Genomic DNA, 27,865 nt, shown 5'->3' with positions numbered 1-27,865 from the left:
CACATTCTACCGCTCTCAGATCACTAGTACTCCCTAGATATAGTATTTATTAGCACTAATTCAGATTGGTACAGCATGATTTGGATGGCATATGTTTCGAAAAGCTGAAGAAATGCGAAAATGAATTGATATTATATCGCTATAAAATCAACATTATCTGTTTGGGAAATATGAGAGAAGCAGAAAGAATATAATGGAAAATATATTGATTAATAAATATAGTACCAACTGCTGTCAATAATCCCCATTTTGAATTAAAAAAAGATCTGAATGCATGTAACCATCATATTTTACCACGATAATAGAGAGAAAAAACCTAATATCAACACACCAGTTTGGGTTTATTAACAAGCACTCAACAAATGACCAGGTCCACAGAATAACAGATGTTATTGCAGAATCCTACGAAAGTAAAAAGTATATTCAGCTATATTCTTTGATGTAGCACAAGCCTTCGATAAGGTTTGGCATGAAGGCCCTGTTCATAAACTACAGAAAATATTACCAAAACAACACAACGAACAATTAAAATTGTATATTACAACCAGAATGTTTAGAATCAAACAAGAATAAGCTTACTCTACAATAAGAGAAGCTAAAGCAGGTATACCACAAGGAAGTGTACTGAGGCCAATGCTTTATCTACTCTACACTTGCGATATACCACAAATGGAGAATATAACGATGGCTGCATTTGTTGATGATACTGCGATTAGAGCTGTTGGAGACAAGTGTAAAGAAGCCTTACGGAAATTACAACAGGCAAATGACAATATAAATAATTGTCACAAGCTTGGAAGATAAAAATTAACGAAAGTCAATTTGTGCGTGTGCAGTTCACCTACAATCAGACCGTACAAGCACCAATAACATTAAATAATACTATCATTCCTTAAAGCAACAACGCTAAATATCTCGGAATGAGTCTTGATTCAAAACTTCGCTGGAAGGAAAATATAAAGAAGAAAAGAAAGGAACTGCAATTAAATTATAGGAAAATGTACTGGCTAATTGGAAGAAAATCACACTTATCAGTACTTAATAAATTGCTATTATATAAACAAATACTGAAACCTATATGGACATACGGATTTCAATTATGGGGATGTTCTGCTTAGAGTAACATAAATAAAATATAAATTTTTCAGAACAATGTCCTGAGAGGTATTGTGGGAGCACCAAAATACTATAGGACCCATTACCTACATCGAGACCTTCAGATACCCACAGTCAGTCAAGAAATCAAGAGAATTGCAAGGGGGCATGAGATAAGACTCCATTCTCATGAGAATATTGAAGTATTGCAGCTTTAAGATACCCCAAGAATGGGACACTGATTCAAAATAATCAAACCTTCTGATCTTGTGTAGTGTTGTGTAGTCAGGTGCATATTATAAAAAATACAGCAGTGACATGACATTATTTCATCAGAGAATAATATAGGACCGATGGGTCCTCTTAGTTATATATACCTAGATTTCAGTTATCATAAAGACAAATTGTAGGTTAGTCGGGAATGACTAGTAACAATGTAATAATTAAATAATAATAAAAAACTTATTTTACACAATACGTTGATATCAAAAGTCACACATTGCCAAAGCTGGTGAGTATAGTGTACTTTTTGTAAGTTGAGTATTAAACGCGACAAAACTTTAGCACTATACAGATTTTTCATTCCAACCCTTAATAAATATACATCTTAGTTTTAAGATTTTAAGATTGATGTAATATTATAAAGAGACATTTATTGTCTACTTATATCTCCTTGAGGAAACTCTATATGTAAGCAATTGAATTGACGCTCAAACCATGTGAGAAAACTATAACACAGTTAGGAAAAAAAATAAAAAAATTGATCAATATATTAAATTTTTCATTACATCCTCATCTATATTTCATAACTTGAATCAGTCTTTTGGCCAACTACCATATTACCAGCCAGATACCATATTTTTCAGGCCATTTTCATATAGATTTTTAAGATAATCTTGATCTAACTTTTCCCATTCTTCTCGGACAGTATTTTTAGTAGTTCAACAGTATACAGTTAGTTAGTAGTTGAATACACAGCACGTGGTAGCTTACACCAACAATTTTCAACAATGTCAGGAGAGCGCAATGACCACTTGAAAATCTAAATATTGTGTCCTAAAAAATAGTCTTTAATGAGTTTCTTCTCATTGTGAATAGAATTATTATACGAAAAAAAAAACATCATTATATAACTAAAGACTCTTTTATTCTAATGTGGATTTATCTCGCTAGAAGGAATGTGGTTCTTAACTGAAATTAAAAAACAGCAATCCATGGTTAATTATATTTATTTTACTTTCTATATATGTTGGTATATCTTGATGCCATAAATCTCCGAACAGTTTCTTCATCGGTTGCTTTACTACTCTGATATATTTTTAATACATTCAGAAACATTGTGTACTCATTCATATTTTGTATTGCTCATTTTTAACAAATCTAATTCCTTAAAAAGGCAGATTTGTCATTATATTCCAGTCAGGTACTTTTCTAATACATAGAAAACCAATGGAAGTCGAGCTGATCATAAATCACTATTTCCTATTTCAAAATCATATAAATAACAGAATCGCTTGTCCTTTTACCGAACTAGTAATATTTAATCCCCATCAATTATTTTTCTCTGGGTCTTTCCAAATATGCCTTCAGGGAAATTTAGACTATGGACTTATCATCCGGTATGTTACAATAATGAAATTAATGTGTATAATTTGAAATACCTTTACAAATGATGTACGGTATTACTAATTACAAAACATATTATTGGTATGATAGAAGAGCTTGGTTTAAATTTTCTGATGGTTTTAAAATTAATTAATATCTGGGAACTGATAATGCATAAAAGATGAGGTAAATGATGATATATATAATTGAACATAATTATCTAGGCAAAGGATCATGCGGTTTAGTACATGAGCAAACATAAAATTACTATTAAGTAAATAATAAAGGCAAGAAGGGTATCTTGATAAAATAATGTATTAAATACACATATTTAAATATATCATTAAAATAATTTCGTTTAACATTAACATACTTCTAATGAATAATGTATTTAGCATATTTTTTTATTTATTTTAAAGCAATTAAAATTACCTCTGATATCTGACCAACGTTTCTTGATTTTGTCAATGCCTCCTTTGATTATATAGATTTTCAAAAAAATTCAACAATGAAATGAATGAATTTTTTTATCAAAATATGTTTCTTTTATTATATATATACTTTTATTATATATATATATATATATATATATATATATATATATATATCGACGAAAATATATATATATATATATATATATATATATATATAGTCTTCCCAGCAAGCACTGGTTATAGAGACCCTCCTACTTTTCGATACCATTTTTGTAGTACGATTTGTTCAGCCTCCAGAAATAGGCCTCAGTTTCAGAGAACAGGAAATATTCGCTGGTGGTCAGATGGAGAATACCGTGGATGAGCAAGCAATTCGAAGCCCAATTCATGGATTTTTGCTATCGTTATCACTGACTTGTGACACGGTGCATTGTCTCAAACGGTCCAATAACGCCATGTAATAGTCGCTGTTGATGGTCCTTCCTTTTTCAAGGTAGTCAATGAAAATTATTCCATGCGCATCCCAAAATACAGGCGCCATAGCATACAGTCCACTCGGATGACTGTCTATTGGACTTCGGAGTGAAATGATGCAGCCATGTTTCATCCATTATCACATATCGACGCAAAAACTCGGGTTTGTTAGGCTTGATTATCTTCAAACACTGCTCGGAATCATCAACTTGTCGCTGTTTTGGTCAAAAGTGAGCCCGCGCGGTATCAATTTTGTACAGAGCTTTCTCATACCCAAATATTCGTGAATAATATGATGTACACGTTCAGTTGATATTTTTAGAGTGTCTGCTGTTTCATTCAATTTCAATTTACGACCATTCAAGATCATTTTGTGGAATTTTAAAAAGTTTTCGTCGGTAACAACCTCTTTTGGGCGTCTACTGCGTTCACCGTCTTCGGTGCTGATTTCACCATGTCTAACCGTGTCCGGAAACTAGGCGTCAAGCTTTTGCTTCAACTGTATTTTTTCCCATCAAAAGGCAATATTTTCTCAACACGCGAATTTCCTTTTTATTCATTTTTTCACAATAACAAAAGTTACTTCACAAAAATGTTATAATTCACAAACTAATGATCCGACAGCTGTCAAATTTATACACCCATCTTTTGATGGTTAGGGCTAACAAAAAACATATGTATTTAATTCTAGTAGCACCTTCTATGTGTCAGACCGGGGATTTTTCAATTGACCTTTTATTTATGGTAAAGGAACTTCCTCAGTCCAGTTTCATTCTTAGCTTTTATTGGTGAGTGTTGACCAAAAGTTTTAGTTTTAAAAGACCCAGTGGAAAGCAGCGAGAGATGATCAGGTTTAAATTCACTATTTCACATCCGGGAATTCAATTTACATTTACTCGACCTATGATTTTTATTGTGTGACCTAAATCACGTCAATTTATGTCGATAATTCTTTAGTCGTATATTAACTGAATACAATTGTTCTATGTAATTTATAGAATTCTTTGTTTGATATTTTTGTCATCGTAAAAATATTTAAAACGTCAGATATATTAAATGACAAAGACGGAATTTAATCTCGGCGTGAGTATAACATAGGGAGATATTAATCTCTTAAAACTTCAACAATCTACCCTTGGGCAATAAGTATTGTTATACGAATTGCGTTATACAATATAACTATCCTGACATGTAGAATCTCGCTTCAGTAAGTGATCTGCTGTACAAACATAAAATCTAAATCATATTCTAGATACTATTCTAATTTGTTTTAAAGACTATTCTAACTTATTCTAGAGATAATTATACCTCACTCTATATGTCTATTAATCATTTCTCATGGTAGTTTGCGTTTGAGCCTACGCACTTCACTGCCATCGCGCACATTTAACTGTTTAGCGAGTGCATTGGGATGCACAAATAGTGTTTCAGAGTACTTCGCACTATCACTTCGAATCACACTCGTTATGGGTTCTATGGGGATATCGTTGGATCAGTTTGTTGGAGACATAATATTGGGCATCGACGATGAATCGTAATACTTTATTCTGGTACTTCTGAAGGATATCTTGTTAGATTTACTAGTAATACACCACAATTCACCATAGGTCAATACATAGGTCATAGGTTTCAATACCATAGGTCCAAATGGGCCTAAGTATTGACTTATACGGCAAAACTTTGTTATCTAATAATATTTTAGATATACGTCCTATCAGCCAATACAGCCAATACATTTGGTTTAGTGTAACACCAAGCTATTTACATTTTGTCATCATAAGTTTTTTCCATGTAAAACGTCGATCAAAAACCCAGATATTGACGTCCCAGATATTTAACGTTGTCTGCTTGCGGAAGTTTATAATTATTCATTTTTACCGAGGGACAAGTTTCTCTACAAAGGGTGAATGTCACATGGGCAGAGTTTGTCTCATTTGCTTTGATATGCCACGTTTTCAACCACAATTCGACTCTGTTAAGATGAAGTAGTAGGTTTCTTGTGGCTCATATTGGATCCTCATGTGATAATAAAACCGCTGTATCGTCAGCATATATTGCAAAGGTAATGTTTCTTGAGGTCGGTAGGTCAGCTGTATGCAATAGTTATAACAATGGACTAAGAACAGTGCCCTGCGGAAAACCCGAATATTTTGAATGTAGATGTATTCGCCAGTCTGTTTCACAATAAAATGTTTGTCCGTGAGCTATGATTTCAGTAGTTGAAAGTGCCTATTGATTCTGCCATAAAAAATAACTAAAATAATAAATGTGGGAATATGACTGAATAAATTGTAAATAATACTAGTAAAATGTCGATGCTTGTAACTCATTAATAGCTACGCTGTCAATAATCGAATATCACGAGTACAATCATATAATATAGAACCAATTTAAACTTAACGATGTCCAGATAAATTAATGCATATATTGCTAATAAATAAAATCGAAATATCTTTAAATGGTTCAAGACAAGAACACTTCATAAATAAATGATGAGTTCAGCGACGTAAAACGCCAAATTGGGTATAATTATATCGAATTGAAATCTTTGAGAATTTGAACTGATGATGGTGAAATCAACCTAATATTCGAAATGGATATGTAAACGTGCCATGTATACAAAATGTAATTTAATATTATTAGGAATTAAATCTTATTATTTCTCGGTTTAAATGGCGTTATATTGAATTAAAATAATTTTGATCATGTTTGGTTTATATTTTCCAAACTTTTCTTTAATTAATTATATTTTACGTTAGATATGCTTAGTAGATTCTCACTTTACCAACAGATTAATTATCACTGTTCTGTCGTACTTGCATGCAAGTATTTTCCAACTGTTTTACATTTTTACATTATTTTTACTAAAAAAAAACACGTACACGTACTTATACTGGATAATTAACACGTATTTATTCAAAATGAATGGTCATTTGATTCTATAGATTTTGACCTTCTCTCAGACAATTTATGGAGATCATTCCGGAAAAATAGATTCTCCTTTGAGCTAAACTGTTCATGGAGCTATGTTTTAACGGGAAAATCATCCATCAAGGATTGGTATGTTAAATTTAGACGTGTTGAAATGAGCACCGAAGACGGTGAACGCAGTGGACGCCCAAAAGAGGTTATTACCGAGGAAAACATTTAAAAAATCCACAAAATGATTTTGAATTATCGTAAATTGAAATTGAATGAAATAGCAGACGCTCTAAAGATATCAACTGTATGTGTACATCATATCACTCACGAATATTTGGATATGAGAAAGTTTTGTGCAAAGTGGGTGCCGCGCGAGCTCACTGTTCATCGAGCACATCAAGCGTAATAAACTCGAGTTTTTGCGGCGATATGTGACAATGGATGAAACGTGGCTGCATCATTTCACTCCGAAGTCCAATCGACAGTCATCCCAGTGGACTGCACACGATGAACCCGGGAACCTGGGAAAACGCAACAGTCGGCTGGCAAGTTTATGGCGTCTGTATTTTGGGATATGCATGTAATAATTTTCACTATTTCACTACCTTGAAAAAGGGAGGACCATCAACAAAGACTATTACTTAGCGTTATAGGACCGTTTTCGCCAAATCGCCAAAAAATGGCCACATTTGAAGGAAAAATAAAGTATTGTTTCTCCAAGACAATGCAACGTCTCACAAGTCAGTAAAAACGGTGGAAAAAAATCCATGAATTGGGTTTCTAATTGCTTCCTGATCCACCGTATTCTCTAGATCTGGCCCCCAGTGACTATTTCCTGTTCTCAGATCTCAAAAGAATGCTCGCTGGGAAGAAATTTTCGTCGAATGAAGCTGTGACCTATTTTGAAGCAAAGGACAAATCGTACTACAAAAATAGTATCGAAAAGTTGGAGGGTCGCTATAATCAGTGTATCACCCTTGGAGGGAATTATGTTGAATTAAAAACTAATTTTGCCAAAAAAATATGTTTTACTATGGTAGGCCGGCGACTTTTCAATTGACCTGTTGTTGTTAACAGTGATGTTAAACAGTCTTAAACATACATTTACGACCATGCCCCTTCAGAATTCGAACCAAATCCAATACTGAACTTGCTTTCTGTACAAAAATGGTTCAATTGAAAAACTGTCCATCTCCTATTTTTTTGGTTGCTTGGGATATATTTGGATAACTAGCGATGACGCTCTTAATCCATTAAAACCAAAAGGTGAGATAACACAAGATTTACCATTAGTTTCCAATAATCCAATTAAATATACATAATCTGTCTAAAAATAATGCCGATGAAGGTGAGTCAAATAATAGTGCACAGCGTATTTCTTACTCCTAATTCAATATTTTCTTCGTTAATAAGCAATTACAGACGCAGACGACACAAACGCAATTACAGAGGCAATCTTAAGCTTCCGATGAATATCCAGTCACAGCATCAATAAACCTACAAACCCACCTGGAGCAAATACAAATATGGTTGAAGACATGGCGCATTAATGCCAATGAAACAAAATGCACGCATGTAACGTTTACCCTGCGTAGAAGAACAAGTCAACCAGTGAATATCAATCATTGTCAACTCCTCCAAGCAGAGCATGTTAAACATCTTGGCATGTACTCAGATCGACTCCTAAGCTGGAAGGAGGACATACTCTCTAAACGGAAACAACTTGGGCTTAAACTATATCAAATGTACTGGCCCATCGGGCGCAAATCCAAGTTATCATTAGATAACAAGGTGTTGCTGTATAAGTCTATACTCAAGCCTATTTGGTCATATGGAATCCAACTATACGGTATCGTTAGCAGATCTAATATATCATTTAACGGTTCCAAAATAAGGTGTTGCGTGCCATTGTTGATGCTCCGTACTATATTTCAAATAATGTGATACAACGCGATATTCCTCTAGAACCTATAAAGAGTGTAATTCAATGTGTTTGTGTGAAGTACTTCGAAAGAGTGTAAGTGCATCCCAATGTACTCGCTAATCAGGTAAATATGAGACGTGATAGTGAAGTGCGTAGACTAGAACGTTTAACACCACCTGATCTGATTACTGGACATATGTAGACTTTAGAATAAGACTAATTAATTAAGATAATATTTTATGCAGAAGATTGCTTGATGAAGTGATTTTCTACATGCCATGTATATATAATATAGACATAAGAAATACTTATTGCCAATAGGGCAGATTGTGGAATCACGAAGAGTAATAAAAAAAGCAATTATTGCATTATTAATCATTGGATATCATAGATAAATACAATATGATATATGGGACTTAATATAAGACAGAGTTCTTTTTTTTAAATAATGATTCTAATAACTCAACATCTGAAAAGGGACGGTATAAGTTCATAATATTAATGTATGCAAATGTGTTTAAATGCTACCAAAGCATATATAATTCATGAATGTATTGAATGGACATATTGATTTAATATATTCATTTATTTGCATAGTGTATTATTATACAACTTAATTAAGTGTAAAATTATTATGTAATGTATGTATGTGTATGTGAACTACCGCGTAAGTTCCTTTTTTCTCTATTTTCATATATATATATATATATATATATATATATATATATATATATATATATATATATTGATAATTGATAATTGATATTCCTCTAAACCGGAATTTCAAAGCATTCTAAAAATACTCTTTCTAGCATTAGATTGTTGATTTTGGAGATATTATCATCATTCAAATCTGTTGAAAGTTAACTAGAATGAGACAGTAATTAGTTCTTCTGCAGATTTCTTTTACAGCGAACTCGTCTTCAGTGGACAATGCATATTTCTATGTGGAATGAAGCTTTTACTCTCTTATTTAGTTTTCTGGCTAAGTCGTCATTATGTCAGTTTCTTATGCAGATTGTCATTACTAATATACCATGGAGCGTCAATAAAACCAAACCAATAAAAAGATATTTGTTTTAATTGGAAGATACACATTATTTTTAACAAAACTAATAGAAGCTGATGATGGTCAATCAACAATAATAACTTAATAATTAACTATTTGTATAACTATCCGAATAAATTGAATAGATCTATAGTATTACTTATTGTCATGAACCATACTTGATTAAATCTGTAATATTTAAATAAAATCGTTTAACTAAAATCATAAAAATATAATATTAAAATTTTGAAGGGAAGACGAAGTCCTTTCATTTTACTATGAATAAATTTAGTTTGTGTACGCGCGTATTAAGTATTTTCTTATGGATATTTACGTCCTCTATAATGCATACCTCATTTAATACTTGTAAAACTTTTTATTCATCGAAGTACCTGTTCAGGTTGGTGCGGTACTTGTTGCTTTTTCCGTTAGAGAAGTACCTTAAGATTTTTGTTTAACATGTAACATTATATTAATTTGTTTAAAGTTTCATTATATTCAATAATATATATTACGGTATTATGGAGTTATAATATAACAGCTAACAATTTTTTCCTGCGAATATTATCATATATTTCGATTAAAATCAATTATTAGGTGATTTCCGCGTTGGCTTTACACAGAGTATTGCAAAACTTATCCCTTTCATTAAGGGTTACTCAGTAAGCATTTCCCATCGAATGGCTTGAGAATTGTTCCAAAAGAGGATATTGGGTACAATTTGAATTAAAATATAGAGAAACTGAATATCTATATGAAAATATCTTTCATGTATTAGAAATTGCTAGCACAATGTTATCTATCTGTGTGATTTACTACCAGTTGGTAAAACCTGCTGAAATTACTACTTAAAAAAGTTAACTAGCATTTGATGGATATACTCTCAGTGGTGCACTTCATGTAGTTTTATAGCACGGCATAGCTTACACACGTAAATTTTTTTTGACTTTTAAATTTTTAAATTTTTTTTTGACCCATCCAGTGAAATAATGTTTATACATGTCTCTTTATATTTTATTATATGTACCTCACTACACAACACTCCAACAGATCAGTTGGTTTGTTTTTATGTACTTATAATTGTGATTTTCTTAAAATTAGCCAATACATTCTGCAAAATTTCAATTCTATTTCTTTTCTTTTCTCCTTTATATGTTCCTTCCAGCGAAGTTTTGCATCAAGATTCCTTTTGAGATATTTAGCGTTGTTGCTACATGGAATGATAGTATTATTTAATATTATTGATGCTTGTACGATTTGATTGTAGATGAACTGCACTTTTATTTTCCAAGCATGTGTCCAATTATTTATATTGTCACTTGCCTGTTGCAATTTTCGTGACGCTTCTTTACTATTGTCTCCAGCAGCTATAATCGCAGTCGTAGCATCAGCAAATGTAGCCATCGTAACATTCTCCATTTGTGGTATATCAAAAGTGTAGAGTAGATAAAGCATTGGCCCAGTACACTTCCTTGTGGTATACCTGCTTTGGCTTCTTTTATTGTATAGTAAGCTTCTTCTTGTTTGATTCTAAACATTCTGGTTGTAATATACAATTTTAATAGTTCGGTGTGTTGTTTTGGTAATATTTTCTGTAGTTTATGAACAAGGCCTTCATGCAAAACCTTATGGAATGCTTGTGGTACATCTAAGAATATAGCTGAAGATACTTTTTTACTTTCATAGGCTTTTTCAATAAAATCTGTTATGGCTCTGAGAACACTTTCTAATTGGTTAATTTAACTGGGCCTACAAAGTCATTTGATTGGCTCATATCTATAATTTTTGTGTGTCTGACAAAAAATACAATTAGCATTTTTGTGTCTTAAACATAATCACTATTATTTGATTAAAATGTATCGTCGTCCTCAAAGGTATTGCAAAAAGAAACAAAAAGTATGATGGAAAGAAAAGAGAAAGAAACTTTAATACACCTTGTTTGAATTGATAGCACTAAAGAAATATGACATAGGGAATTTGATAGATTATATTTGCCACGAAATATGTTGTGTTTTCAAAGAGATTGTATTTTATATTATATTATATTTTAGTTTTTTGATATTGTATAATATTTGTATTTATATGGAATTTTATATTAATAAATGGTTTTGAAAAATTACATTTTGGTTTTATTTTAAATTTAATTAGCAGTAAAATGTAACGTTAGAGGTTAGTAACGTCATGCGTATGAAATCGTCAACCAATGAAATGCTCTCCTCGCATTTTAAACCAACCAATTAAATTCAGGAAAATGGCGTTCTCAGCGCTTGCCTGCTGAGGCCACGCAAAACAATTCTAAAATTATTTGTATTAATTTAACACTATAGATATGGGCTTAATATTATTTTGGCACTGTCACTGTTATCAATAGTATCACTATGACAAATGATTGACATTGTTATTAGTTGTCATATATTTATGGGTGTGTTCGAAAATTTATTTCAAAGGAAAGAAAATGACGATCTGACTTCAGATCGTCGAAGTCAATCATGCGACAAGCTACCTCACATGTTAACCATGTTGATGAGCAGCAATAGACAGAAAATGATAATAGTCGTATTGGTATGTCAAAAAGTTTGAGAATGAAGAAATTAATGCTCAGAATGCAAATGATAAGCATGATACAATAAAATTAAACAATTTCACAAATGGAGTGCTTTGTTATCATAGATATGGTGCCTAAAAATCAGATACAGTTGAGGAAATGACAATCATTTGTCGATACCGTAAAGCATCCAAATACAGAGGTGAACCTACTGGGTTATGTTGACTGACTCATTACGGTTATCTGTTCCTGAGATGGGAAATGATTCTCATTCCTTCATGACTAATAACAAAATCTTAAACAATTGCAGATAAAAGTAAATTTATCACTTACTAGGAGTTCTGTAATCACTATTAGATGCAGATCATGCATTTCTTATAAATGTATTTAATCAATGTGGATGCGGGAATTGATAGGTTAAAATCCTACAGTCAATTGTTTTCCAAGAACTGTAAAAGTTTTTTCATCAGAATAATGATATAGTCGTATTAAAAATTGTACAGATACCATCTGACCGGCATTATACCGTTATCAATATAGATGTAGGTGATAATGAAGTTCACCGGACCATCTAGTTCTCCGAATAAATATGTAAGAGTTTTTGGGTAACAAAACTATAAAGTTTCAAAATAACGGCGGATTAAAATACAATATTAAGATTATTTAATTTTCTAGTTTATTTCGATTTCTGTAACAAATGATTAGTTGGGGGTTTATTATATATTTTTCATTTCATTTGTATTTGTAATCTCTTGGGATCATAAAAGCTATAATATATATATATATATATATATATATATATATATATATATATATATATATATATATATATATATATAATAGTTTTATAATCTTCGTTTCAGTAATTTTAATAACAGACTTAATTTTAAAATTTAGTGATGCCACCATTTGCTGCAATAAGATATTCTATGATTCGGAGTATGCTCTTTATACAAGTCCTCGCATCTTCCTCGAGTTTGGAGTTGCGATGCCGTTTTCTAATAAGAGTTTTAATTAACTGACTCCAGTATATATTTCAGATAAAATAACCATTTGCAAACAACATTGTTTATTCAAACAAATATAATAAACTATAAATTACATAAATACGAGTAATGTCCCTAATAATTTAACCACATACTAATAGGTCAATTGAAGGTCCCTGGCCTACCATATTAAAACACATTTTTTTGGCAAAATTAGTTTTTTTATTCAACATAATTTCCTTCAAGAGTGATGCACTGATTATAGCGGCCCTCCAACTTTCGATACCATTTTTGCAGTACGATTTGTCCTTCAAAATAGACCTCAGTTTCGGCGATCATCTCTTCATTCGCCGATTTCGTCCAGCGAGCATTCTTTTGAGATCTGAGAAAAGAAAATTGTCGCTGGGGACGAGATCTGGAGAACACGGTGGATGAGGAAGCAATTCAAAGCTCAATTCATGGATTTTTTGCCATCGTTTTCAATGAGTTGTGATATGGTGCATTGTATTGGTGAAGCAGCACTTCCTTTTTCTTCAAATTTTCGGCAATTTTTCTGCAATTTCGCCCTTCAAACGGTCCAATAACGCTATGTGATAGTCGCTGTTACTGGTCCTTCCTTTTTCAAAGTAGTCAATGAAAATTATTCCAGGCGTATCCCAAAATACAGACGCCATAACCTTGCCAGCGGACTGTTAATCATCTTCAAGCACTGCTCCGAATCATCAACTCGTCGTTGTTTTTGTACAAATATTCATGAATGATATGATGTACACGTGCAGTTGATATCTTTAGAGTGTCACTCAATTTAAATGTACGGTTATTCAAAATCATTTTTTAGATTTTTTAAATGTTTTCGTCGGTAACAAACTCTTTTGGGCGTCCACTGTGTTCACCGTCTTCGGTGCTCATTTCACCACGTCTTAACTTAGCATACAAATCCTTGATGGTTGATTTTCCTGGGACAGTGTCCGAAAACTCGGCATGAAGCCAATTTTTTGTCTCAACTGTATTTTTTCCCCTTCAAAAAGCAATATTTTATCAACACGCGAAATTCCTTTTTATCAATTTTTTTCACAATAGCAAATGTTGCTTCACTCAAAATGTTATAATTCAAAAACTAATGATCCGAAACCTGTCAAATTTATACACGCACCTCTTGAGGGTTAGCCTTAACTAAAAAACATATGGATTTAATTCTATTACCTTTCTTAGTTATTTAATTCTTTAATTCTTGTACTTTTCAATTGACCTGTTAAATATTGGTATATCCCTAATATATTTTGTTGTCTTTGTCTAATGGTTTTCCAAATAGTAAACTATGTTTTTGCGAGAAATAATGTTATAGAATATTATATTTTAATGTGAATTACGTTTTTATACACATAACATTTTCACTATAGATAATTATGTACTACATATTCGTACGGATGATACTGATATTTTCCGCACTCAAAGATCTCGTGCCAATACGAGTACTGTACAAGTACCATAACACCCACAAAACATCGATTCCCGGATTATGGTTCGGATACGGGCAATTATCCCATTACCGTCCGCAGATAACGAGTGTCGATTAGGCGCACCATTAATCCAAGGGAGAGAAAAAAGCATCCGACGTCGGCTCGCGGTACTCCAAGTTCGCGCGTACCGAATGACTAACATTGCCACCAAAATTTTACGGGGGAATAAAAAATAGTATGTAAAATATGAAGCTTTAGAGAGTATCCAAGACGTGGCAGGTGACTAATCTCGATATAAGTGCTCAATATAAAAATAAATGTATTAAATGTTCTTCAGTTCATGGGTGAATTCATATTAGCTGCTTGTATATACTCTGATCACTTTTTCACATTAAATAGTTTATAGTATATAAGTTATATTTTTGAAAGGATTTTAAACAAAAAAATATTATATTACTTAAAAACTTAATTATTCAAGAAATAAGGCCACTGGTTGAACGGCCATACAAAGCGACACTGAGGGTAAAAACAAAGCAACCCGTCTTACTCGCTCGCCATTCTGATAATAAAAAAATGGTAAGCCGTATAGTCTGGGCAGTATTACATAACATTTCCCTCCTAAATAAATGTCCACAAGAATGTATATGGTCGTTATTGCATCTGGATAGCTTATAGTTAGTGTAAAATTATGTTTGAGTATCGCCTGTATCTTGTTCTTCGTTTCTGATCATATCCGATGGTATGGTCTTCCAAATTTTAGTGTCTACTGATTTCAGTAGTTTATGGCTAAGAAACTGAGATGCTACATGCTATCTTTGGTGAATGTTCACACTGAATTGTAAGCTTCTGTCCTAATTCCAATAGACTATGTTAATTCACAGCAACTTCAGGCCGATTTTGGTGGCCTTATACGTTGAATTGTGATGCATATCCCGGAAATTAACGGACTACGGTGTATTTCAGAGCTTGAAAATTTCTTAGTTGGAATCCGTGACCTTACAGCTTCAGCTGCGATATTTTTGTCCGAACTCCATTTAAATACATTAAGAGACGTTTAGAATAATTGCAATAGTTTATGACTAGTACATTCCAAGTCTTGAAATTCAAAGTGGATGAAATGTGTTGGTTCTCAAGGTCGTCCTTTGTGATTAATGCCAAAAACTACCCTTTTAAATCGCTAAATCTACAACTGGTAAGCCGCGATACAACTAGGCAAAATACTCATATGTTTCTAAAAGTATTGGATGGACTTCTCTACTAGATTTATTAAAATTAAACACAAAAGTTATTATTGTCGAAAATACCATTTAGAATATTTCATTATTAGCGTCTAATATATGTTCCGACTCCAAATCCGACATTCAAATTTAATGGACTTAATTAATGCAGTTTTTTTTTAATTGGTGACCATGGTATGTTGAAAGTTTGTTGAGTGTTTCTTCTTCTTCCTTTGCACTGTATATTTTCTATTTGGCATATTTCGCATTTTTTTGTCAAAACATAAGCATGCACAGCAAAAGCCATCGATCGTCTTTTATTATACTTTTTAGTGTTTCTTCTTATATAATTCAACATTAGTTATTATTAGTTTAATTCAACATTAGCTATTATTATTAGCTTTTTGTTCCTCTTCTATACATACATTTGAGCTGAAATAGGAACTTATAAACCGTCTGAATGTTAAATAAGATTTCTCCTCCTTTATTTTATTGACAATCCTGCTATTGTAGGTAGTACCGAAAATTGCAGCTATCTATAGGGGATGGACAAAATAATATGACACTTGACACAATGTTTATTTATTACTAAAATTCCACCATTTGCTTTTAAAAATTCAGTATGCATTGATTTTTTTTAATATGAACATAATTTAAAGATAACTGTTAGTATGGAAGGTATCCATAGAAAACTTAAGCATATGCAGCTCTATTGGGTATATAAGTCATCACTTCAAACACTTTAAACAAAGCACCAGGAAACATAGCATTTAGATAGTATAAAGATAACCCACGAAGAGGTCTAAATTCCAAATATAATTTTTAATTCAATACAACTTTTTAAAAGTATATAATAAAATTAGACATAAGATACAGACATAACGCAAAAGTTGATGGATAAAGATAAAAGTTATAATAAGATTTGAATAGGTTTTGTAAATCATTATATTTTTTAATAATTCGTTACAGATATGTTCTTCATGCTAGAAATAGGAATCCAACAAGAAAATAACAAGTGGTCGTACCATGTTAAAGAGTATTTCAAATTGTTACTTGGTAAATATATATGTTATTAAATGTTTTATGTTAATTATGTTGTATGTAATTTTCGTTTTTACTAATAGGAATGATAATAGAATGCACAGTAGTTCAAATATCTGAGCAATATGGCCACAAAAGGTAACATCTACCTCACTATCACAACATATTCAATGAAATCGAATTCTTATGGACAAAGAATAACTACAATAGATACGCAGGCTGAGAAAAATATACAAGCAAGAACTGTTTGGGTATGCGGAGATGATTGTCTATAATAACACCCTTCGGTTTGGATGAACTCCATAAGACACACCGAAGAAATTGATAAATGGTGAATTTGTGAGTTAGTGTTAGATTGGAAATTAACAGCTTATTTATTGACTTAAATAGTGTCTCAGAAAGTGATGAAGTCTGTGTGAATGTAATTGTTCAGAATATATATAAGCATTTCGTTACAATGTACGAGGAGAGAATGAATACTCACTGCTTTGCACATATGGCAAATGCATTAGGATGCATACAGTGATTAAATCTAATTTTATAGATAAAAATTTACACAGGTAGTAACAGAAGAAACTAAGGAGAAATATTGCGATATCAGAATGATTTGATAAGAAAACCAACAATGTAAATACAATAAATTATATCTAACCTACAAACTATTGTGGTTATTAACTGTAATAACTCCTTCGATAGTTTATGCATTAGATCTATTATAACATTAAAATAAATTATATTTGATACATGTCAAAGTCAAAAGAAACTAAAAGTCAGATTTCATGCGGCTACATTGCGACCTTTACAACTTATCAATTTCGATGACGTAAGTTCACTACTACTTTTTATAGATTATACCTTTATTATTTAATAATCTTGGCAGTACTACTACCGATAAACCAATAGACTAATGCCTCATGAAAATATCCCGTAGGTTTATAAATGTATCGTTCGAACACTCGACGTCTAAGGTCAAGGCGGCGAATTTTTTATCCTACCCCGGTACCATCATACCGGAGGGGGTACGACCGCCAAACCGACACCGAACAATGCGAGAGCCCGGTTGGTGGCGCGCTCCGTCTTCGTACCGTACGTACCGATCGACGCCGCGCGCGATTCTCAGTCCTCCGTGTGCAGTGAACCGCTGGTGAACTTCAGGTTGAATGCCCTTGTGCGCCAAGAACTAGACGCAAGGCTAATAAAGGCGATTATGAACGGGCGCACGTAAGTAGCGGCAGTACCGACCTCGGTACCTCGATGTTTATTGTTTTCTTGGTGTGGTGCGCGTGGTGGTTCTGGAATTGGTGGGCTTCGGTGCCGCTTGATCGGTCTCACCCCTCGAAGCCGCGATATTCCTTCTTGGTGCTCGAATTGTAAGTACAACGTTCATCGATTGACGCGTACAACTCTATTGTGATAAGTACTGGGCTGTAAAATAGTTTTAAAGGATTGCTTTTTTATTTGAAGACTTATTGTGAAAAATCGGTACACTATATTTTGCTCAAAGTGTTGTCCATCGGATTCCACCTCGAAAGAAGTATTTATTCTTGGGGGCTATCCACGAATCGACTTGAATATTGGTAGATAGCAATCCCCATTGATGGTTTCATTGATTAATGCCTTCAAATCCTCGTTTTCAATATTTTTTGCCAGTCTAGAATGCTCTTCATCTTCATTGTCAAAATCACCACGTATTGAAATCGATGGTTCTTGGCAAGCTTCACACAATATTCGATGAGCTTCAGCCCACCATCTGTTTGTATATCCTTTAAAATTAATTTATAGGGCCATACAGTCACAGTAAGAACACTCATCAGTTAACAAACTAACTCAATAACAGTAGAAACTAGATTGTTATAAATGAGTCACGACTACAAGGATAATTGAAATGACTTCAATTGTCTAACTATTCATCATATCTTATATTCAAAACCTGAACTTTTCTGAATATTAACTCTAATTAAGTAATCTAGCCACAATAATTACCAGTAACCATTCTATAAGAAACAGTAATTCAAGATTAGCGATATACAGATGATAATAAAGTTGTCAGTTAATAATTGAGTGGTTATCTAACAGTATTGTTCAACAAAAATTGTTACCGATGACTCATCTTATCATGAATAATCGTAATTATACAGATTATCTACTATTATTCAATATTATTGCATAAAAATTGTTGTAATAAATACTGTTTTTTCCGTAAAATATATCAGACAAAGAAATGACCAATGTTGATGTCAAGGTTGCTAATTACAATAAACAAAAGTTCGTTGCTAAATGCATTTATTGGTTTAGTTAGCAAGAACAAAAGTTTTGGGATTGACTTAACAGACATTTTTTCAGTTTACTGAACAATATATCGTAATGTTCTAGCAACGGTTCTTGGACAGCTGGTCAAACATCAGCTAAAACAGGTGGTAAGCTAGAATGTACCTGTTGACCTGGCGCCCAAAGTCATCATTGACTACTTATCTAATTTAGTATTACGAAAAATATTTAAAGGAATGTAACAGTAGTAAAGCAGTTAATTTTATAATAAGAATACTGTAAAAATATACAAATCTATTGACTATATTTGTCTTAAATGAGTTTCAAACTTTATTCAACTCGATATAAACGAAAATATATTAATTCTGTCAAAGAGTAACCTATTTTTTTAGTAACCTAACTTTAAAAATAACTTTGATTCAGTAACTCTTTAAGTTCAAAGTAATTTCACATTCTGTCATGATCAAAATATCGGATCAGAAATAAAGATCAATAAAAATCTCAATTCCTATATCCTTTAGTGAACTCATTACTTGTTAAAACGTTAGACTAAAGTGGAATCCTATAATAATCGCATGGAGACAAGTCTGAATTATCTTATGGTGAAATATTTTAAAGGCAATTTTATATTGTGTTATATTGAAACTACTGTGCCTGAAACAGAAATCAATCAAAATATTACTTTTTATATCCTCTAAGGAACTGATTACTTAATAAATAGTTATACAAGGATGAAAATAAATTTTAATAACATCGAGAAAAGTTTTAAAAGTAATTCTCATTCCGTCATGATAAACATGTAGGTTCTGAAATAAAAATTAAAAATCTCAGTCCTGATATATTCTAACGAACTGATTAGTTCTTATAAAGTTAGAGAAAAAGATGAATTTAAAAAATAGTTATAATGAAAAATGTCTGGATTTTATTATTATAAAATAGGCGAGTATAGAAAAAAATCTGTCCAAAGCTTGTCTTTTTTAATTTCGAGAACTTACTTAAGTTGCGAATATAAAATGTACCGTTTATGATGATTACTGACAAGGTAGAGGCACTTCTAATTGGGAGGATCCAAATCATGAATCAATTAACAATCACATTTTCTTTGGCTAAAATAATATTTAATTTTAGTTGCGCCTTTATTTGTTTTCAATTGATTCAAATTTTCAAGAAAAAGTACAAATACCAAAAGAAAAATAAAATAGTATTACTTTTTCACACCTTTACGAATATAAAAGACAGATTTTATTTCACAGAAAAGCTTTATATGGTTTATTCTAATATTAGAATGACCAAAATTGAAGGTAAACTTCTTTGGTTTCCTTTATTTGAATATTCTACAATCACTGTTTGCTGTTATTATTACGATGCCATTCTGTTTGAACATTTTATGTACGTCAACATTGTTGCGAGAATACGCGAAGTTTAATGGTCGGGCCCAATACTCAAAAACAGTGAGGTATAAAATTAACAATCCGTGATAAATTTTATGAGCATAGATGTGACTCAACATCGACGTCGAACAGTCATTTTACGGCTACTATTAAATCCTATTTGATCGATATGGTTCAGTAAAAACGACTTTTAAATAAATTGGGTTCCTGTTAATTCAAGTTTTCGCCATTTCGTATATAAATTGGTTAAATAGTTCTAAATTTATAGTCGGTACGTTTTAATTGTAATAATATATGTATACAGAGAAAGTATTCTATAAATATCGGTTGGCAATATTGTTTCCAGAGATTGATTTTAAATAAAATTAAAGATTTTTAATAAAAAAATTGAACCGACTCCAAAAAATAAATAAGGAACTCACTAAAAAATAAAAAATAATTAAGCTTAGATTGTTAACACAAAAAAAATGTTTTAAAATAAAATATAAACATAATAATTGTTATAATAACTAAATAAAAATAAACAAAAACCCTATTTAACCTATTTAACCTAAAGAGGCCCTTATTTAGAAAAATTTGTACAATATACAACAAATTAATCAAAATATTTTCAACTCGATTTTTCCAACAAATGCCTTGTTCAGCTTGTACTATTTATGTGTCCGTAGACATCTTCACAACAGTTTCATTAGGTTCCGGCATCTTGTAATACACCACATCTTACTCCCTGAAGCACCCTGGAGAAAACCAAAATAAAATATGAAAAAATTTAAATATGAAATATTATTCTATTAAAAAATATTTAAGTTAGAATGTGTACAACGTGAAGAAGTTATTTTATATACGAATCATGGTTATATTTGTCAGACAAGAATTTCTCAGAAAATTTGAATCTATTAAATATTTGAAAGATAAGCGTAAATTGGCCATTGTATAAAGAATAGATCATGCTTTACATACATACATGCATACATTACATGCTTTACGTCTTATAAGCGCACTTGCTGATATCTTCTGCAAGTATCATTCATTCACTTTATGTACCTTATAATAATTCAGTTGGCAGATGTATAGAATATAGATTCTGATTCATCGTTTTTTAAATTTTGTATGGTTATTGTAGATCCTATTTTCATTGTAATTATCAAGTCACTTTGGAATTTTCCTTTTTTAACTGTAAATCAAGGAAACCATGGTATTGAATTAATTTGCAAAACCATTTTTAGTCAGTTGATGTAGAACATTTTTCTTCTTCTTAGATCATTTTCCTCCAATGCAAATTTTTGAAGAAATCACATTTATGAATTTGGCGGAACCCATGTCAATTTCAATGAATTAACCATAAAAACCTTGAAACATAATTTTAGTTTGATTGCCTCAGATGAAATTTAATTTATAACTTGGTACCATTGTTATTTAAACCACAGTATATTTAAATATAATTTAATAACGCAAAAACTAACAACATTTACGTAACGCAAATGTTACTAAGACGCTACATCATATTTTATTACCGCAATGTCCAAAAGCGAAATTAAATTGGATTGGTACTATCAAATCCAATTTTGAAATTGATTATTTTTTCACGTCTTGTGCATTCAAATTTTTTTGAGTTAATGATTACGATGAAAGTGTTATTCGTTTGAAATTCTTATTCAACCTCCGGTGATATTTAAACTCTATTTTTTCATTGTTTTGATTAATCAATTCATAATGATTTGGCAGATTTATTGTTTTCTATAATTAATTGTAGTTAACACCTGTGAAATGTCTTAGTAAATTGCTTACTGTATTACTCATTTGCTGGCTTATTTCTTTGTTTATATGTCCATTAATATAAAATGTTATATATACATAATAATTTCAAGATAACTGTACAGGTCGAGTCATAATATCTCGGTCTTTAATCTATATTTATATTACTTTTACAAAGTCGCCTAAATTAACTGTTATTAGTAAGTTTTAACATTAAGATGAATATAATAAAATATTTTTAACAAAAAATTGAACCGACTTCAAAAAATAAAAAAGGAACTCACTAAAAAGTAAAAAATAATCAAAACTTATATTTTTAACACAAAAAAGAAACGTTTTAAAATAAAATATGTACATCTACTACACATATTTTATATTCTACTATATTCAAACAGGCTTAATATCACTATGAAGTCGAGCAACAAATTAGATTTATTTTGTTCGTAATTTAATTTTATGTATGTCTTACAAAATGTTATTATTAGTTTTGAATTATTTGGGCTCGGCACCAACTTCAAACTGATCAGTTAGTAGTCGTTAAAATAGTACTGTAAATAGATGAATAGGTTTAGGTAGGTATTAAGCTAAATGGTGTGTTTATAGCAGAGTACAAAATACGTGTAGTAGAGAGGTTAAATAAGGTTTTTATTTAATTTTATTTAGTTATTATAACGATTATTACTTAGTACTATCAAATCCAATTTTGAAATTGATTATATTTTCACATCTTTTGCATTCAAATTTGTTTTCAGTTAATGATTCCGATGAGAGTGTTATTTGTTTGAAATTTTTATACAACCTCCGGTGATATTTAAACTCTATTTTTTCATTGTTTTAATTAATCATTTTATAATGATTTAGCGGATTTATTGTTTTCTATAATTAATTGTAATTAACACCTGTGAAATTTCTTACTAAGTTGTTTACTGTATTACTAATTTGCTGGCTTATTTATTGTTTATTTTGTTTATTAATAAAAAAACGTTGGTCTAATTTATGTTATATACATAATAATTTCAAGATAAATGTACAGATCGAGTCATGAAGAGAATATCTCGGTCTTTAATCTATATTTATATTAATTTTACAAAGTAACGTAAATTACCTGTTATTAGTAAGTTTTTTATGAAGTTTAACATTAAGTTGTATATAATAAAGTATTTTTAACAAAAAATTGGACCAACTTCAAAAAATAAGGAACTCACTAAAAGGTAAAAAATAATCAAACTTAGATACTTAACACAAAAAATCGTTTTAAAATAAAATATGTATGTAAGCCTTATATAACCTATGTACTACACGTATTTTATATTCTATTATTTACACAAGCTTAACATCACTATGAAGTCGGTACGAGAAAACATATTAACTAGATATTAGATCGATTTTATTAAATATTATATGTATTAAAAATGATTATGTTGACGCTTATATAAAAAAATGTATTATTTATCAATTATTTATATTCATAAAATTTTTGTTACAACTAAGGCATCGTCCGTTAGTATCTGTAATCTTTCAAAATATTTCTGAGAAGAGATGGCTTCCGTCGTGAAAGGCATTCTCGATCATTCTTGGAACCAATCCAATCATCGATATATTTTTCTACTTATTCAGAAGACAAAAGGTGTCTAAATAGAGAGTCAGAAAGGAGTATATGCAAGAATATCAAAATATTCATTTGTTGCTTTGCGATAATGTAATTTTATATTTTAATTTTACACTATCATCAAACCAGTGTATTTCAATTTTGCGATGCTGTGAAAAGACAGAAACCTAATCATATCATTGAGGGGATACCCAATTTCTCAAGCAGAATTTCTCGATTAAATTGTTAGACAAAAATGTTAAAATCATATTAGACGAAAAGCAGACCACACCTGGCTCAGAATTAAACAAACGTACTAGCTAATCAGAATATACTCTTAACTTGACTTAAGATTGAGACATAAGAAGAGATTGATATATCTGTCAATAATAAGCTTATTTCGATTTAAGGGGTACAAAGAAGGGGTTGAATTAAGTCATGAACACAATTAGTTCTTCATTCAAATTCAAAAGTACTGCATAACTACCACTGTTTATTACCACGTAACTAACGATAATCTCGAAATCAAATGGATTCACTAAGTTATCCAGGATTTTGTCTTAAAACATAAAAGAAAGTTACTAAATCACACCAACGGGAAAGCAATACAGCTACTGGATAACACGCAGGAACTCAGAAAATTGAAGCAAACCAAATTATAGAAACTTGTTTAAGGGGTATAAGTATTATTATTCTTTTGGGTTAGTTGAATATAATATAAATTTAGAAAATACACAGATGCACTTATCTACACTTTATTCGCACTAGTCTTTAAAAAAGAAAGGAAGTAATACATTAATTTAATAGAAAAGCATGTTTATCAGCATCCTTAATCTGAAGTATATCTAATCGAAGCATTTGTTGAAGCAAAAATGAATTGATGAAAGAAAGAAAATGAGAAAACGTCAGAATAAAAATTATATTTCTAAAATATATTTTATGTAGTAAAGAATTCAGAAAAAAGGTATACTAATCTATTTAAAATAAATACTGATATTTTTTGGCCCTTTCACTGGACAAATTCTCATTGGACTATTAAAAGATTGTTTTAAAATATATCATCATATTCACGAGCTAATGTTTTCGCCGTTTAATTAAGGTTTCATTTAGTACCTTAACTACCACAGTATGAATGCACTGTCGCTTTCAAATGTCTACCCAAAAGACATGTATTACTTTTTCCAAAAGACATGGAAGTTTGTATTTTTTATTATCAAATATTTTACCCATACAAGTTGTTTTATTAATTTTATATCACATTTATAACTTAATGATATATTTTCGTTCAGTACTTAAAAGAAACACACACTAATATCTACGGATTTAATCTAGTAATTATAAATCATTAATGATGTTTTTTATGTGGGGACTTATTAATGATTTTGTTAAATATAATCCGGTGTAGTAGCCGGCGATCTATAAAAGACGGACCGATGTATTGATCATCTGGTGATTTAATTAACAAATCCTGCTAAGGCTATAAATAGTAGGTGTTTTTTAGTGTTTAAGAATAAATATTAATAACGAATTGCCGATATTACAGCTTTTAGCACATTTATCAACAAAAAACTTACTACATTAAGTTCGATTTCTGATATCCATATACAAACAATAATTAAAAACCAGTTAATAAACCAAAAACATATTATTCCGATGGGAATGGTTTTATTTAAATTGCTCAATAAATTAAATAGAACTAAGAATTTTTTCTATTCACTCTTAGATATTATTCATCTTATACTATTAAACGAGCAATTTTTGTATTAATATTTATTATTTATATGTTATGACGATTTAGCAAATGGCTGTGATAGTTTCAACAAAAATCTCTAGAGTCTAGAAAAGGTGACAGTTGTCGTCTACCCATCAAATTTTTTAAATTGTTAATGTTTAAATATTACCAAGAAGAATCAGTAACCATTCCTTGACAAGTATAATAGATCAGCAAGAAATAATTAAACCGGTTCGAATCATGCTAAGGCATAGTAAATTTATGTTTATGATTTCCCTTAGGCAAGAGTGCAAAATCCGCCAAGGAAAATGGTTTCATTCAGGTTAATAACCAGGCCGGGTAAGACCGGAGGTCTTCTCGGATGATGTACAAGTTGATCACCCGCCAGTCGGTAGGTTTAATGCCAAGAAATGTGGTTTAGAGCCTAGACATGTTATGTTAACTATATATTTTTGTTGTAATTTTACTAAGCTATTATTTTAATTACAAATTTTTGTCTTGTATTAAATGTATTTAATACTAATTTAAATAAATAATTTAAATACGTCGATATCATTATTTAGTTTAATTAAGGAGAAAACGATATACTGCCCATAGAGTATATATAGAGGTTTTACTTAAATAGGAGAAATCGAGGAAACGTTTTGCGTGGCCCAACTAATGCTAGCTCTGAGAGCACTTTTTTTATTGGTTCATTTGAATTTCCTTACAAAAGCATTTGATTCGCCAATTTATATAACCCGATTGTTTGTTTGTTTAGGATGTCATTTTTGTGTGTCTGACATTGAGTATGATCAGCCTTTTTGTGCTTTAATTATAATCACTATTATTTGATTATAATGTATTTCTATTCTCAAAAGTGTTGTGTATCCAGTATATGTGCAGAATTAAAAAACCAAACGTCGTTTTCCTAGCAAGAAATAACCCACTTTAGGTATATTAAGGATGTGTATGTGATTTAGCATTGCCTTTATCTGGTACGTATACAATTATTTATATAGAGCACTTTCATATACATTGTTATTTACAGGAATACAATACAAAAAATCATGAAAATATTACCCATCCTTTAAAACCAAAATGTGTCCAAATTGCGCGGTAGCAAAGTTACAGGTAAATGTGATTATACTACATGAAACGTTTTAGTTACCCATTAAAAAATTGCCTTTAAAGTGTCATTAAATAGAAATTTAATTAGAAACTTATTATTGTAAAGGGTTCATTTAGAACGTTAGTTCAATTTGAAACAAATGTATATTGGTTAAGATACTTATAATTAATATTATGACTTAAGGCTCCTTAACCGAGATAACCTTTTCAACAAAGATGTTAAAAAAATACATCAATACAAAATAAAATAATACAATTCGTAGATCAACAAGATGAGCTTGATTTCATAGATAAGAGGTTATCATGCTTGTTTTATTATATTGTTAATAGATCCTTAAACTATCTCTTTAACTTCTCGATTTTACCATAATAAGAGCACAGTAGTAATTTTGATATGCATCATACATTTTAATTTTTTGTTGCTGTTCTTTAAAGTATTACTTTTTGGTATGTTTTCTCCATTCTGACGTATATCATACAATTTAACGGTTTATATGACCCGTTCCACAATTTTAATAATAAAATTGTAAAAATAATTATAGCTTGTCTCAATACAATTTTGTGTTGAACAAGTAAGTAAAATATAAACAGGCACACACGTGTAGCTCTGCTTTCAGAATGAGGGAACAAAAAGAAAATTTAATACATCTTATTTAAAATGATGTTATAAGAAAAAGGGAAAAAAAGCTATAGACAATTTTGATTATATTCGCCAGGAGATATCTTATATATTCAATGATTGAATGAATGATTGCAGCCTTTCTTATATTACATTTGATTATTTTTTATTTATGTATTTATATTTCATTATTTTTTATTTATATACATAATATATATTCATTATATACTTATATTTTAGCTTTATGATATTTTATAATATTTGTATTTATATAAAATTTTATTTAAATAAATTATTTTGAAAAATTACATTTGGGTTTTAATTCAAAATTAATTGGTCAGCAGAATGTGACGTCAAAGGTTGTCACGTGATGCGTATGAAGACCTCGACCAATGAAATGTTTTCCTATATAAATGTTAAAGTTAAATCAGGGGAAAGTTCTATTTAATAATATATTTAGAGAAGGTCCTCGAGGGATTAGTTATAATTTCCTAACTTCACAGAGTCAAGTAGAACCTGTAAACCTTCAGATTCCTTCTTTTGACAACGAAAATCTTGATAATACTTTGACTGAGTTAACCACTTAACTGACCCATCACTTAATCATCTTTATCTCCTGTTGTTAATGTAGGATGTCACCAAACATTGTCA

At 30.8% G+C, this 27,865-nt stretch overlaps 1 protein-coding gene across 3 annotated transcripts in view; it reads left to right on the top strand.

The window, feature by feature from the left end:
• The first annotated feature begins 17,812 nt into the window (after nt 1-17,812).
• The window catches only part of LOC143191313 (band 4.1-like protein 4), a 51,007-nt gene continuing 40,954 nt past the window's right edge, over nt 17,813-27,865 (top strand). For 2 of the 3 annotated variants that reach the window (XM_076396245.1, XM_076396243.1), the window contains exon 1: nt 17,813-18,121. The gene's annotated coding sequence lies outside the window, so the exon portion shown is untranslated. The remainder of the gene's footprint in view (nt 18,122-27,865) is intronic. The other variant, XM_076396244.1, reaches the window with a different exon arrangement.

The sequence above is a fragment of the Rhynchophorus ferrugineus genome, unplaced genomic scaffold, assembly GCF_030347505.1.
Source record: "Rhynchophorus ferrugineus isolate W39M unplaced genomic scaffold, kcgeb_rfMv2 rfM2, whole genome shotgun sequence".
Taxonomy (NCBI): domain Eukaryota; kingdom Metazoa; phylum Arthropoda; class Insecta; order Coleoptera; family Curculionidae; genus Rhynchophorus; species Rhynchophorus ferrugineus.
The sequence above is the reverse complement of the archived record's forward strand: the minus strand, read 5'-3'. Positions and strand labels throughout refer to the sequence as shown.